The sequence below is a fragment of the Macrobrachium nipponense genome, chromosome 9, assembly GCF_015104395.2.
Source record: "Macrobrachium nipponense isolate FS-2020 chromosome 9, ASM1510439v2, whole genome shotgun sequence".
NCBI lineage: Eukaryota > Metazoa > Arthropoda > Malacostraca > Decapoda > Palaemonidae > Macrobrachium > Macrobrachium nipponense.
In genome coordinates, this window is record NC_061110.1 from 28,613,511 (window position 1) to 28,628,315 (window position 14,805).

General features: G+C 45.2%; 1 protein-coding gene across 2 annotated transcripts in view; it reads right to left on the reverse strand.

Moving 5' to 3' along the window:
- Positions 1-14,805, reverse strand: part of LOC135217984 (E3 ubiquitin-protein ligase RNF123-like) — a 245,262-nt gene that overhangs the window by 65,901 nt on the left and 164,556 nt on the right. The gene's annotated exons all lie outside the window — the stretch shown is intronic.

Below are 14,805 nucleotides of genomic sequence, written 5' to 3' on the forward strand. Positions count from 1 at the left end.
GTTGTAACCCTGGAACATGCGTCGTAACCATGGAAATAATTTCTGATGAATAAAATTGAAAAGCGCCTTAACCTCTGGAACGTCGTAAGCCAAAACCCGTCGTAGCCCGGGACTGCCTGTGATATGTTATGTATATGTATATGTATATGTCATATTATTATATATATTATATATATATATATATATATATATATATAAATATATATATATATATATATATATATATATATTTATATATACAGTATACTTTGGGTTACGAACCGATTAGTATACGAATTTTTTAACTTACGAAGTGACGTCCTCATTCTAGAATAAGAATTTCACTTGGAATACGAAATGCGCGAATTTCCATCATGGGAGGCCACCTGCTTTGTTTACATGGGACATCGGAATGAGCGTGGGAATCTGCGAAAGCCTTTTTTTCGGCCAAAAACTTAACGCCTTGCTTTGTTTACACGGACATCGGACCATGAGCGTGGGATCTGCGAAGAAACGATTTTTTTTCGGCCAAAACTTAACGAGGGTCACGTGACTTTCCTCCCACGCATCCCTTGACCCTTTTTAAACCATAACTCTTTCACTATCTCGCTGGCGGTAAGATTGAACGCATCTGTCCGTAATACGCTCTCAAATTTGCTTAGTGATTTGCGCACGTGTTGTGTTTCCATGATAGTGCTTACACATTACTATTACCCAAATACTAAAGACAATGGCTCCCAAGATGACGAAGGCAAGCAGCAAGAAGGAAAGCATAAGAAAGAAGGAGATGATTACAGTCAAAATGAAGAAGGAAATTATCCAAATGCATGATAAAGGCGAGCGCGTGAAAGACATTGCAGCATTCTTCAAGCGGTCGCAATCAACAATCTGCACTATTTTGAAGAAAAAGGAAGAAATTAAAGCCAGTAAAGCATCAAAAGGTGTCACAGTATTGACGAAACAACGGCCTTATATTCTCGACGATGTAGAAAATTTGCTCATGGTTTGGATAAACGAGAAGCAGCTGGCAGGAGATTCCGTAAGTGAGAGCATCATTTACGAAAAGGCTCGTAAGAGTGCAACAAATTTGTTTATCGATTAATGGGGTGGGTCATTTCTATAAAATTTTAAGAACTGGCAAAAGCAAGCCTCCATAGAAAAATATTTTTTCAAAATTGTGAAAGACAACACAGTGTCACTAAGCATAAAATTAGTGATCGTAGTGAACGGTGCTCTCTAGAGAAAGAACCAGAAAGTCTTCCAGAAGTGTTCACGGAGGGAGATTTCCCACCCAAGCCCTAACCCTCTCCTCCTCACCCTTCCCCTCCTCCTGTCTCCGTCAAGCCAGCAGCCACACTCGCCAAAGGTAAAGTTCAGGTTTTACTGTGCATGCATATTAAATCTAGTGTTTATATTTAATTTCATTCTTCAATTTCATAATTTTATGTAATTCCTACACGAATTTTCAACCTTAGGTGAACAAAAATAAATGGATATATGAATTGAAATGGTCATTCATGGTCGGGTGGAACACATTATTTGCTTTTTATAACATTCTTATGGGTAAATCCATTTAGGTTACGAATTTTTTAGGTTACGAAGCAGGTTCTGGAACGGATTAAATTCGTAACCCAAGGTATTACTGTATATATGTCTGTGTGTATGTATGTATGTATGTATATGTGTATGTATGTATGCATATATATATATATATATATATATATATACTATATAATATATATTAATATAGATTAATATATATATATATATATATATATATATATATATATATACGTATGTATATAAATATTATTATATATTGCTACTGTCAAAATGCATATTTCCCCTCTTTGACTGTATAAAATATTGTGTATAAGACTGTGCAACATTTTTCAGATTCCTAGCTAGCTTAGAGATAGGATGTTTTAAATGTGTGTTCAGATTTCACATAACATAATGTAAAAAGAATATATATAACACAGAATGTAGAAAGAGAGAGAATATCTTTGTCCGTTCAAAGCTAGAGTTGAATTTCCTAATCTGTCAACACATTTGATTAGGGACCTCGAGTCTTCATTGTGTTTTGGGATTCTGTCATCATATGTGATAAGGGACTTGTGCTTCGGTCGATCGAGTCGAGTACGTGTCTTTTTTTAACAGACTGGTCTCGTACACGTATGTCTTTGCCGAGTGCCACATGCAGATTACACATTTTGTATGTAAAGTTGCATAAGATTTGGAAGCTTCTGGAAGAATTATTGCCCAAAAAGTTTTGTGTCATCTCCTGTCCAGCTTCCGTAAGGGAGAAGTTTTTCATTCGGGCTTAGATACTCAAGGCGCTCAGATCTCTCTCTCTCTCTCTCCTCTCTCTCTCTCTCTCTCTCTCTCTCTCTCTCTCCATCGCATAGCACTATTGATTTTAAAGTAACGTAACGATTTCGTACTTATTGAATGGTCACTCATAACTTGTAAATTTCAGATTCGATATTTCTTAGTTTATTTAGTGTTATATAGTGTTTTTTGTGGAATCTGAACATTGTTGAGTAACGGCGCCTGGTTTTGTGAAAGTGTGAAACAAGCTGCAGCAATGGTATACCAAAAAGGTAAAGTGTGTTATATTCTTATTAGTTGCAACTAATAACTGATAGGAACAGTGGTCAGGTAAAAACTAATAACTGGTGGTTACAGTGGTTTTGAGTGAAAAGATTTACACCTTTACACATTGCAAATTTTTGTGTTTTGTGTTTATTCATTTGAAGTGATTTTTATGTTTTGTGCATTTGTCCATTTTCTTACTGAAGTGTGTCTTTTTATTTTATATTCTGTGTGATTAATACTTTTGAAATTGTGGTAATTTCCATATTTTTCTGTATTTTCATTTGCATTCACAATTCAATTAACTTAGTGATTTTCATTAATTAATCATTGCACATTTAAGGGATTTTGACGAAGGAAAAATCTATTTCTGGGGGAAGACCTGTGTCGCCCGGTGAAATGTCCCTGTAGCACACATTTCTAGGTATAAATAGATGCTAAATATACCAGAGAAAAAAGCTAAATGGAATGCTGAAGTTACTACCTTCAGCTCGATCACCCATAGGGTGTCGGTATAAACACTAGGGCATGTGGAAGCCACTATCACAGGTATTCTGCCAATTAGAAGACTCCTCTCAAAACTCCTCTCTAGAAGGTGCCGTTACAACGTCTACTCTACGTCTACCTTCCACTCGCTACTACTACAACTTCTGCCCCGAAGGCTTCATTCCTGAATTATGCACCCAAGCTTGGGCCAGCTAAAGGGTGGGAGACCAGGAGAAGAGAATGATGGGTTCAACGGGCGACACAGGTCTTCCCCCAGAAATAGATTTTTCCTTCGCCAAAATCCCTTTTCTGGGTTCGACCTGTGTCGGCCGGTGAAATAGTATCAGAGAATTGGCCATACAAGCTTGATAATCACAAAACTAATAGATATATAAGGAAAAATAAAAGATTTCTTAAAATTAAGATTTTAATAACCAATGTAAGAATAGCAAGATACAAATGGTAAAAAAGGGGATCAAATATGACCAAATCCATATCATCATAGGAAAAAACAACAGGTAAGAAATACAACACAAACAAAAATGAACTATGTACATGTTCAGGAGTGGGGTGATGAGCAACCAGACCGGAACATAAGGGAGGCAGGCAGGGATTACGAGCAAGGCAGGTAGGAGAGAGTGAGTAGCAAAGGGAAACTAATAGCAGATTAAGGGAATAGGGAATAGAGTTATAGGACTAGGCCGTATCAGGGGAGACAATGCTCCCTGCAGCTACTGCCGAATATTTAAGGGCCTCTAAATTCTTTAGATAGTGGCATTTAAATACTGTCGGGGATTTCCAACCCGTATATTTTTCAAGATCCTCGAAGTTCATATTATGAAAATAATTAACTGAGGTAGCCACTGCCCGGAATCATGGACATGAGGGACTTGTTTAATAAAATAAAGAATTTGTTGTCTGATTCCTTTCAAGGAAATGGTTCCGCCTTTTTCTCTAATAAAAAGAGGACCTGAAGACTTTTCAGAAGTTCTGTCTAGGTAAGATTTTAATGTGACAATAGGACATAATGATGGGTCCTGTGTGAGAGGTATAATCTTCCATGGAGCCCACCTGTGTTTTGTGGGTCTTCATTCTTTGCTAAGAATTTCCGATCTGGGGAGAGCAGAACTTGCACCTGAAGGGGAAGAAATCAATATGATTTGGTTCTCTAGAAAGACCCGACAGTTCAGATATTCTGGCGCCTGAGGCCAGACTCACTAAAAATAAAGTTTTCCTGAGAAGGGTTATATATGAGCATGATTCATTATTAGTGTCTGAGGCCAACTTGAGTACATCGTTTAAGAACCAGGAGACCGTGTGGGGACAGTCCACCGGTCTCAGACGAGCACAAGCTTGAGGGATAGACGAGTACGAATCTGTCAAATCAATATTAAAGCAAAACTAGAAAATCTTCCTTAAGGCAGATTTAGTTGTAGTAATGGTACTAGCAGCTAGGCCTTTTTCGAACAGGGTTCTAAAGAATGAAATTGCCAGATTCGTAGTCATCTTCTGAACATCTGATTCCTTTAGAAAGAAGGCTAACTTCTTAACTGCTGAATCATACTGTCTGAGTGTTGATTATCTTTTGTCTGACTCCACGAACAGGATGTTTAGTGGGTCAATATTAGCATCCTTGTGTGCCGCAAACTTCATGAAGTCCATAAAGTTAGGGCATTCAGAATTCTTGAGGAAGCTGACACAGTCCGAGTTTGTACTATTTGAGTCAGTTCTGGGTTGGGAATCCGTCTGAGACGGAGATTCAACTCTAGTAGAAGAGGAAACCAATTGCTCTTCGGCCAGTTGGGTGCTACCAATGCTACCTGTCCTGTGAAAGATCTGAGTTTGTGCAGGACTTTCATCAGGAGATTTACTGGCAAAAATATGATATTGTTAAACTACAATAAAGTTTTGTACATACTTACCTGCAGATATATACTTAGCTATAGTCTCCGACGTTCCGACAGAAATTTCAAATCTCGCGGCACACGCGACAGGTAGGTCAGGTGGTCTACCTTACCCGCCGCTGGGTGGCGGGCGTATGAACCAAATCTATCTCTCCAGCCAGATTTTTTTTTCTTCACCTGTCTCCTGAGGGGAGGCTGGGTGGGCCATTAGACGTATATATCTGCCAGGTAAGTATGTACAAAACTTTATTGTAGTTTTTAACATATCATTTTTGTACATGAACTTCCCTGCCAGATATATACTTAGCTGATTGGCACCCTTGGTGGAGGGTAAGAGACAGCTAAAGTAATAAGGAAGGGAGATAAGAAACAACTGATGTTGTAGGATATAAATAAACCTTGGTTCTTACCTGTTTCAGGCAGAAGACTTCATTGATATTGTCTCTGAGTCTGCGTTGCCTGGAGAGCTACAGCTAGGACGTGACCTGATGCTGAAGACTCTCGGGATCTAAACACTGGGATATGTGATCCCTTTGTGTGGTAGAATCCAAGTCGGATCCTGGTTAAAGGGAGTTCGTCCCTATCTTAACAGGTCCTAACCACTACTACTGCAAGGAGCCACACTCATCAGACCACCTAACCAAACTACTAAAGATTAGTATTACGACCTAAAGAGATGCCTTCATGCATCCTCTTTAAGGCAACCAACAACAACAAATACAAGGGGGAAAAATTTATACTACTAAACAGGATGAGTTCCAGCTCCCTGCCCCAGCACTGAATCCGCAGATACGTACGGGCCCAAGGCGAAGCATTTTTCGTAAGTGATTCTCACATCACGTAAGTAGTGGTTCGCGAACACTGACTGACATCTCCCAGAATGTTGTCTCCATCAGATTTCGCACGGACATATTCTTGTTGAAAGCAAGAGAAGTTGCTATGGCTCTTACTTCGTGCTTTCACTTTAAGAAGCCTAAGATGTTCTTCTCTGCAGGATCCGTGTGCTTCTTTGATGAGGCTTCTCAAGAAGAAGGACAATGCGTTCTTCGGACAATGGACGAGTAGGCTCTTTTACTGAACACCACAGGACTCTCGGTTGGCTTTCAGTTGCTCTTTTCTCTAAGGTAGTATTCACCATTCTCACTGGGCAAAGAGTTCTCTCGGGTTCTTCTCCTACCAAAGAAGATAACCCACGAATCTCGAAGTTCTTGGGCCATGGACTTGATGGGTTCTCATTCTTTGCAAGAAAACCGGAAGGAAAGAGCAAATGAGAGTGTCCTCCTTAAAACCCACATTACCATCAATCGCCTGAAGCTCACTCACTCTTCTTGGCGGAAGCTAGAGCCATCAAAACAGAGTCTTCCTGGTAAGGTCTCTGAATGAGCTGATTAGGGGGTTCAAACCTAGAGGACCCAAGGAATTGAAGGACTACATCCAAATTCCAGCTAGGTGTCTTAGGATACTGCATTTTCGTTGTATTAAAAGACCTAATAAGGTCCTGTAGGTCCTTATCTTCCGATAAGTTGAGGCCCCTGTGCCTGAAGACATTCGCCAACATACTACGATAGCCTTTAATCGTCGAAACGACTAAGCCACATTCTTGTCTTAAGAATAAAAAGAAGTCTGCAATTTGATTCACAGAGGTACTGGAAGAGGAAACGTTATTCCTCTTGCACCATCTTCTAAGACATCCCACTTCGATTGGTACACTCGTAAGGTGGAATACCTCCTCGCTCTAGCGATTGCCTTAGCAGCTGCTGACGAAAAGCCTTTCGCATCTGACCAGTTTCTGAAGCCAGTCAGACTGAGAGCGGGAGGTTTTTGTGGTACCTGTCGAAGTGGGGCTGTCTGAGTAGATCGCTCCTTAGAGGAAGCGATCTTGGAAAATCCACTAGCCATTCCAGCACCTCTGTGAACCAATCTTGTGCTGGCCAAAAGGGAGCTATCAAAGTCATCCTCGCGGAATCTGACTCTGCGAACTTTTTTAAAGTCAACCCCAGAATCTTGAAGGGGGGAAACGCGTATACATCGAGTCCTTTCCAATCGAGTAGGAGAGCGTCTATCCCTATTGCTCCTGGATCCGAGATGGGCGAGCAATACAGATCCAGTCTTTTGTTCTTTGAAGTTGCAAACAGGTCTAAGAGAGGCCTGCCACAACTTCCAAAGGCTCTGGCAAACATCTTGGTGCAGAGTCCACTCGTGGTAAGGACCTGATCTTTCCTGCTGAGGAGATCTAGCCTTACATTCCTTTCTCCCTGTACGAATCTGGTGAGAAGTTTTATCCCCCTTTCTTCTGTCCACAAGAAGAAGTCTCTTGCTGTTTCGTACAGAGAGAAGGAATGCGTCCCCCCCCTGTTTCCTGATGTATGCCAGAGCCGTGGTGTTGTCCGAGTTTATTTGCACAACTGCTCCTGTCACATCTGACTCGAACTCCTTCAGAGCAAGCCACACGGCTATTAGTTCTTTTCCTGTTGATGTGCCAGGAAGACTGGTCCCCCATCCAGGTTCCTGACACCTCCTTGGTTCCCAGAGTCGCCCCCCAACCTGTTTCCGACGCATCGGAGAACAACACCAGGCTGGGGTTCTGGGATTGAAGCGGCAGTCCCTGCGAGAACTTGTCGGGATCCGCCCACCATGCTAACTCCTTCTTGATTTGAAGAGTAATTGACAGGGAGAACTTCAAATCCTGAGAAGGACGACTCCAATTCCGATGAAGAAAGAATTGGAGCGGTCTCAGGTGCAACCTTCCTAGGGAAACAAATTGGGGGGCTCCAGTCAGGAGAGCGTCCCCAGCAGACTCATCCACTCCCTCACTGTGCATACTTCTTTCCCTAAGAAGGTTGTTACTTTTTCGAGTCCCCGGGCTATCCTCTCCTGTGACGGAAAAGCCCGAAAACTCAGAGAGTTCATCTGGATCCCCAGATAAACGCACTCTTGAGCGGGAATCAGACTTGACTTCTGCAGATTGACCAGAAGTCCTAAGGAATAAGTCAAATCCAGGGTTTTCTTCAAGTCCTTCAGACAACGATCTCTGGAATTGGCCCTTATAAGCCAATCGTCGAGATAGAGCGAAAATAAATCCTCACCTTCTAGGTGAAGCCATTGTGCAACATTCCTCATGATGGCCGTAAAGACTTGTTGGGGGGCCGTGAGCCCAGGCCAAAACACAGGGCCCTGAATTGGAAGATTCTTCCCCCCATCATGATCTTAGAAACTTCCTCGAGGAAGGATGGATTGGTACGTAGAAGTAAGCGTCCTGTAAGTCCAAGGACACCATCCAGTCCCCTGGACGGAGTGCTGCTAACACCGAGGCAGTGGTCTCCATCGTGAACTTCTTCTTTTCGACGAAGAAGTTCAGGGCGCTTACATCCAACACCGGTCTCCACCCCCTGCCCCCTGAGGATTCGGAACTAGGAACAGGCGGTTGTAAAAGCCTGACCGAAAGATGATCTGCCACTAGTTCGATCGCCTCCTTTTCCAGCATCTGATCTACCGCTAGTCGGAGGGCTTGATTCATGATGGGGTCCCTGTATCTGGCCGTCAACTCCCTCGGGGTATTCGTCAAGGGAGGCCTCGAAGAGAACGGGATTAGATAGCCCTTCCTCAAAATTGACAGGGTCCAGGCATCTGCGTCTTTCTGGGCCCAGACTTCTGCAAACTGTAAAAGCCTGGCGCCTACAGTTGTCTGAAGGACTTGAGTCTTACTTGGGAGGTTTGATTGACTTCGTAAAAGTCCTCCCTCTTCTATTTGGTTTCCGACCTCTGAACGAAGAGGATCTAGAGGTAGATGCCCCTCGAAAGGGTTCCTGAGAGGTCGGCTTAGCTTTCTTTGTCTTAGTCTGGAAGGTAGGGCGCGGCTTCCTTGCAGACTGCGCTAGAAGGTCCTGCGTAGCTTTGGCAGAGAGAGCCTTCGAAATGTCTTGAACCAGGTGTTTAGGAAACAGCTGTGTAGAGAGAGGGGCAAAAAGCAAAGACGATCTCTGAGCATGTGAGACCGACTTTGTTAAAAATGAGAAAATACTGATCTTTTCTTCAAGACCCCTGCTCCAAACAGTGAAGCTATTTCGCTGGCCCCATCCCTCACGATTTACCATACAGGATAAGACACAATTCAAATCCTCCGGAGAAAACGTGTCCGGTCCTTGAGTTTTCTTGGCTAGGACTCCGAGGGACCAATCGAGAAAGTTGAAAACTTCCAAGACTCTAAAATGCCTTTAGAATGTGATCTATTTCATTCATTGCCCACGTAGTTTTGGCCGAATTCAAAGCTGATCTTCTAGTGGCTCTACTAGTGCCGAAAAATCTGCGTCAGCTGAAGACGGAAGGCCCAGTCCCAAGGGTTCTCCTGTCTCATACCAAAATCCTGTCCGCTCCTGAAAGCTTCGACGGAGGGAAGGCAAACATTGTTTTCCCCGCTTCTTCTTAGTACGCATCCATGAACCGAAACTCTTGAGCGCTTTCTTCATAGAAAGAGTTGGTTTCATTATCACACACGAAGATCCTTTCGTTGCGTTTCGCTGTGGAGAACAACGAGTGTGGAGAAGGAGGAGCAGTAGGGGCTCAAAGACTCTCCGAACTCCTGAAGGAGAAGCTCTGTGAGCTTCTTGTACGAAGAAACTGTTGCCGATGTATTAGTTTCTTCCTCAGAGGCTTCCTGGTCTTCTTGAGGAGGAGTAACGGGGATGATGGATCCTTATGAGAAATCCTTAGATGATTTCCTAGCTGGGGTACAGTGCGATGAAGGAGACAAACGTCTTGAAATGAGGAGGGAAGATTCCACCGTAGAGAGGCGTACAGGAGAACTACGAGTTGTAAAAAGAAGGACGCTTATCCGAAAATTCTTGTCTAAACTCGCATTCCTTCCTAAAATGCAGACAACTCTTAACAGCAAAAGAGGAAGACTCCTTTCTCTAGAAAGGACCACCGTCTATCCCTAGGGAAACTACGAGAGGGAGAGCGCCTGCTAAGATCCTGGCGCCGATCGTGAGGAGAGCGGCTACTAGGCGCCGAGCGCCTATCTGTCACCAGGGCGCTTAGTGGAATCCTGGCGCCTACCAAGCGGCGAAACGTTGCTAAAAATAGGGCGCCTTTCAGGAGCAGGGCGCTTGAGAGGCTCTTGATGCCTACGAAGCGGAGAGCGGCTGCTACGCTCCGAGCGCTTAAACGGGAACAGGGCGTTCTGCGAGATCTTGGTCCATACCAAGGGGAGAACGTCTGTAAGGCTCCGAGGCGCCTAACAGAATCAGGGGGCGCTGAGGCGTTCTTGACTTCTAGCAAGAGGAGACCGATCAGGAGTAGGGAGTCTCGAGAACGAAGAGCGCCTACTAGGAGAACGAAGCAAACGAGGATCAAGGTGTCTTTCTCCAGGAGAACAGCTACTAAAATAGAATGACGCTTACCAGGAGCAGGGCTCCTACTAGACTCTTGATGTTTACAGGGAGGAGCGAACATCCATGCGATGAGCGCCTACCAGTCACGTTATCCGAAACGCCCGACTATAGTAGTCGGAAGGAGAAGTGCGCCTACTTTCAGAAGGGCATTCCCTAGGTTCTCTGAGAAGACGAGGAGAAGAAGATGAGACGGAGACGACGAACTAAGTCTTCTATGACCTGAGCGACTCTCTCTTCTTGCACGAACTCTAGTAAGAAGGAGAAACAGAGAAGGGGCTGAGCGTCTACCCGAGGCAGGAATCCGATTGGGGAAATATCTTCATAGTCCAAGGAGCGCCTATCCGTCGAATGGCGTCTCGACACCTCCGAGCGGGATGGTGGTTCCTCTTGTGAAATGTTACGATTTGTGTAGAAGAATCCTCAAAAGAAAAAAGGAGAAACGAACCGATTACAAGGAGAGCGCTCTTCCGACGAAACGCGCCTCGATCTCTTGATCGGGGAGAGACAAATCCTTCCTTCTACGCGATCTCGATGCCAAGGAGTCCGCCAAGGCTGTGATCTGAGCTTGTAGGCCCGCTAGCACTCGAGAAGGAGAGTCCCCAGGATCTTCTTCCGAAGCAAGCTCAGCGCGAGGCGCGGGAGAAGGAGGGCGATCACCGGATCTCCTAGGCTTCTTTGCTTGCAAGGAGCTACATCAGAAAAGTCTTCTGGGCTGGACGCTAACGTACTGAAGGGAGCCTCTGCAGCCCTCTTCAACGGCGTGACGCCTCCTTAGAGCTCCAACCACGCTTCGGCGAAGGAGAAGAGGACGATGAAAAACACTGACGAAGAATATTCTTCTTACGATCCAAGGCAGCCTGGGAGCGAACTTCAGGATCTGCCGAGGGGGACGCCTGACCGGTGGGGGCTCTCCCTAGCCCTCCTGCGGCTTTCGACTTTCCTCCTCCACTGGAACTGGGAGTCTGGAAGAGGTCTAGGCCTGGAGGCCACTAAGGAGCCGGTTCAGACGCACCCTCCACATCACTGGGTACACTGCACTTATCATCACTGACACTCTTACCTTGATCAGTACGAAGATTCTTGTCTTCCTTAGAACACAAGGAAGCTTTTGAGGCTGCCGCCTCCGAAGACGAATCTACAGCTTCGGTGCGGGGAGCAGGAGCTGAGACCTGGGAGGAAGGTTCTAAAACTACATTAATGTTAGTTTCATTCCATCTCACTTCATCGACCTGCTCGAACTCCTTGAAGAAGCTTTACGTACCCTATCCCTTTCAAGTTTCCTAATATAAGTATAAGAAAGAAGAGCCTTATATTCATCTTCGTTCAAAACCCACACTCTTGACACGGGTTACTAACGAACATCATTCCCCCTACATTTAACACAGAAAGTGTGAGGGTCAACCGCAGCTTTCGGTAACCTCACCTTACATCCATCGGTCAAACATACTCTAAACAAAACCGGAGTTTTGGAAACAGAATCAAAATCAGACATTCTACAGGAAAATCCAGCGCAAAGTCAATAACGGTCCACAATCAGCGTATGCCAAGCCAACATAGAGCGAATACGTCACACCAAAATGTCCAAATCAATCTCCAGGCAAGCGAGAAATGAAGAATATATCGGAATGAACCGACAACAGTTGTTATCGCTTCAGCGACAGAAAAAAATCTGGCTGGAGAGATAGATTGGTTCATACGCCCGCCACCCAGCGGCGGGGGTAAGGTAGACCACCTGACCTACCTGTCGCGTGTGCCGCGCGAGATTTGAAATTCTGTCGGAACGTCGGAGACTATAGCTAAGTATATATCTGGCAGGGAAGTTCATGTACAAAAAGGTAAATTTTCTGCCAATTGTTACAGTCTATGGAACATCGCATCTGTGGCGTGAGCTAGAGGGTTCCAGGTTGGGAGCCACATAACACGGAAGTTTGGAGATTGGACTACGTTGCGAACAGGTCTACCTGAAGACCGTGGATTTGTTGGCAAATCCAACGGAATGACTTTGTGTCCAAGGACCACTCCGACTCCAGCGGAGTTGTTCTGGATAGAGAGTCTGCAATGACATTTCGTACTCCTGCCAGGTGAGTAGCTGACAGGTGCCAATGATTTTTCGTTGCTAACGAAAAAATTGCAATCATTCCATGATTTACTTTGCTAGACTTGGAGCCCCCTCTGTTTACGCAATGAAATATCACTGCGCTGTCCGAGACTAGTCTTAAATGACTGGAGCTAGACGTTTCAAGGTCAGAAAAATGGCCATTGCTTCTAGAACGTTGATGTGGAACTGGCGGAATGTACTCGACCACGTTCCTTGAACCTTCTCGTACTGGGAGTAGCTCCCCCCCAACGCTCAGAGAGTCTGTGTGGACTATCAGAGACAGCAGGGGAAATTGTAGTGGCACTAATTTGGAGACTCCAGACTTCCGTCCATGGACGGAGTCTTTTCTTTAATATTGGTGGAATCAGAGAGACTTTGTCTCTGAATTTGTTGTTGGCTCTTTTCCTCCAGACTCGATTGATATCCTTCAGTCTGGTTTTCAACAGAACGTTTGTTATTGAGGCAAACTGAAGAGAACCAAGAATTCTCTCTTGGGTGCGACGAGAAGCTCTTTTGTTCTTGAGGAACTGTCTCGTAGACTTCGCTATCTCTCTGCACTTCTTTGGTGGGAGAGATAGTAGTTTGTGTGAGGTTAGGTCCCATTGGATTCCCAACCATTGAAAGCGGGATGCCGGAATGAGACAGGACTTTTCCTTGTTTATCTGGAAACCCAGATATTCTAGGAATTCTATCACTTTGGCTGTTGCTTTGCGACACTCCTCGTCATTGGTTGCCCAAATGAGCCAGTCGTCTAGGTAAGCTCCTACTAACATTACCCACTGAGCTCTTAGTTCTTGGACTACTGTCTCTCCTAGCTTGGTGAATACTCTGGGCGCTATGTTGAGCCCGAATGGCATGACTCTGAATGAGTAAGCTTGTTTTCCTAGTTTGAAGCCTAGGTATGGAGAGAAGTTTCTTGCTATCGGAACATGATAGTAAGCGTCTGTAAGATCGATAGAGGTGGTGACAACCCCACGGGAAGTAAGGTCCGCACCTGCGAGACGGTCAGCGTGCGGAACTTGTCGCATTGAATGTATGAGTTGAGACGGGACAGGTCCAGAATCACTCATCGTTTGTCCGAGTCCTTCTTCGGTACACTGAACAGACGTCCTTGAAATTTCAGGTGATTGACTTTCTTTATTGCCTTCTTTTGAAGGAGATCTTTGGCATAGTCTAGTAGGTCTGTCGTTGGAGTCTGGTGAAAACTGACTGGTGGAGGAGGCCCTTTCTTCCATTTCCACCCCAGACCTTTCGATACAATACCGTGGGCCCATGAACTGAAGGTCCAATGGTCCCGGAAGAGATACAGTCTCCCGCCCACCTGCGGAGCCTCACTGATTGGTTGAGGTCTTACTTCCTCTGCCTCCTCTGAAGCCTCTGCCTCTAGGGCCAGCTCTCTGTCGGAAGGCACCTCTGGCTCTGCTACTCCTTGCGTGTTTATTGTAGCCTCGAAATGCTCCTTGTGACTCAAAGGAGGCGTTGAAAGCTGGGGAAGTTACTAGGGTGGTTGAACTTGAAGGCTGTTGAGTCGGTTGACTCTGCAGCAGGACGAACTATTGTTGTGGCTGTGCCTTGGATGTCGAAGGCTTGCTGATCTGGGAGACAGGAACCGCTTGAACCACTGCCTGAAGTTGAGAGGACTGGAAAGGCAGGTATTTCCTCGGCCTCTTCCTAACTTTGGATTGTGGTCCGGGGGTCTCAAACTTCCTTTTGAAGGGAAGTCCCCAACGGACACGAAGGTTCTGGTTAGCTCTAGCTGCCTCGCTGAGGACGCTGTTAACCATGTCCTCAGGGAAGAGGTTGGCACCCCAGATCGACGCCTTTATGAGCCTGTTCGGTTCGTGTCTTATGGAAGCATTCGCAAAAACATGCTTCCTGCATGCTCGTCAAGCCACTATAAAGTCATACAGATCTGATTGGAAGGCTTGTAACAGAGACTTTGTGTGGACCCAAAATAAAGGCTCATCTGCAAAGGTCGTAGCAGTCAACTCGCAGTGGTGACCGAGTTAATCGACCTACTCAGCCTGCACCTTGCTTCGAATTCTGCTTTGACCATGGGGTCTGGAATTCTAGGCAAATGTTCACTGAATTGGGTGGAGGCACACTCCGGATCGAGTCTGCACACCGTGAACGTTGCCGGAGCGTCAGCCCAACATTCCAGATCGCCGGGGAAGAGCAAGGAGGTAGCCTCAGTCTCTTTTAGCTGAGGCATAGGCTTGTCCTCCATCGCGGCTTGCAGAGTCAATTCTGCAACCTTCGACGTACAAGGAGTTGGAACTCCTTGTGGGGCCACAAACATTGTATAGCATCCTTTATGGGGTGTCAACTTTGTGTTGACACACTCCCATTCCGT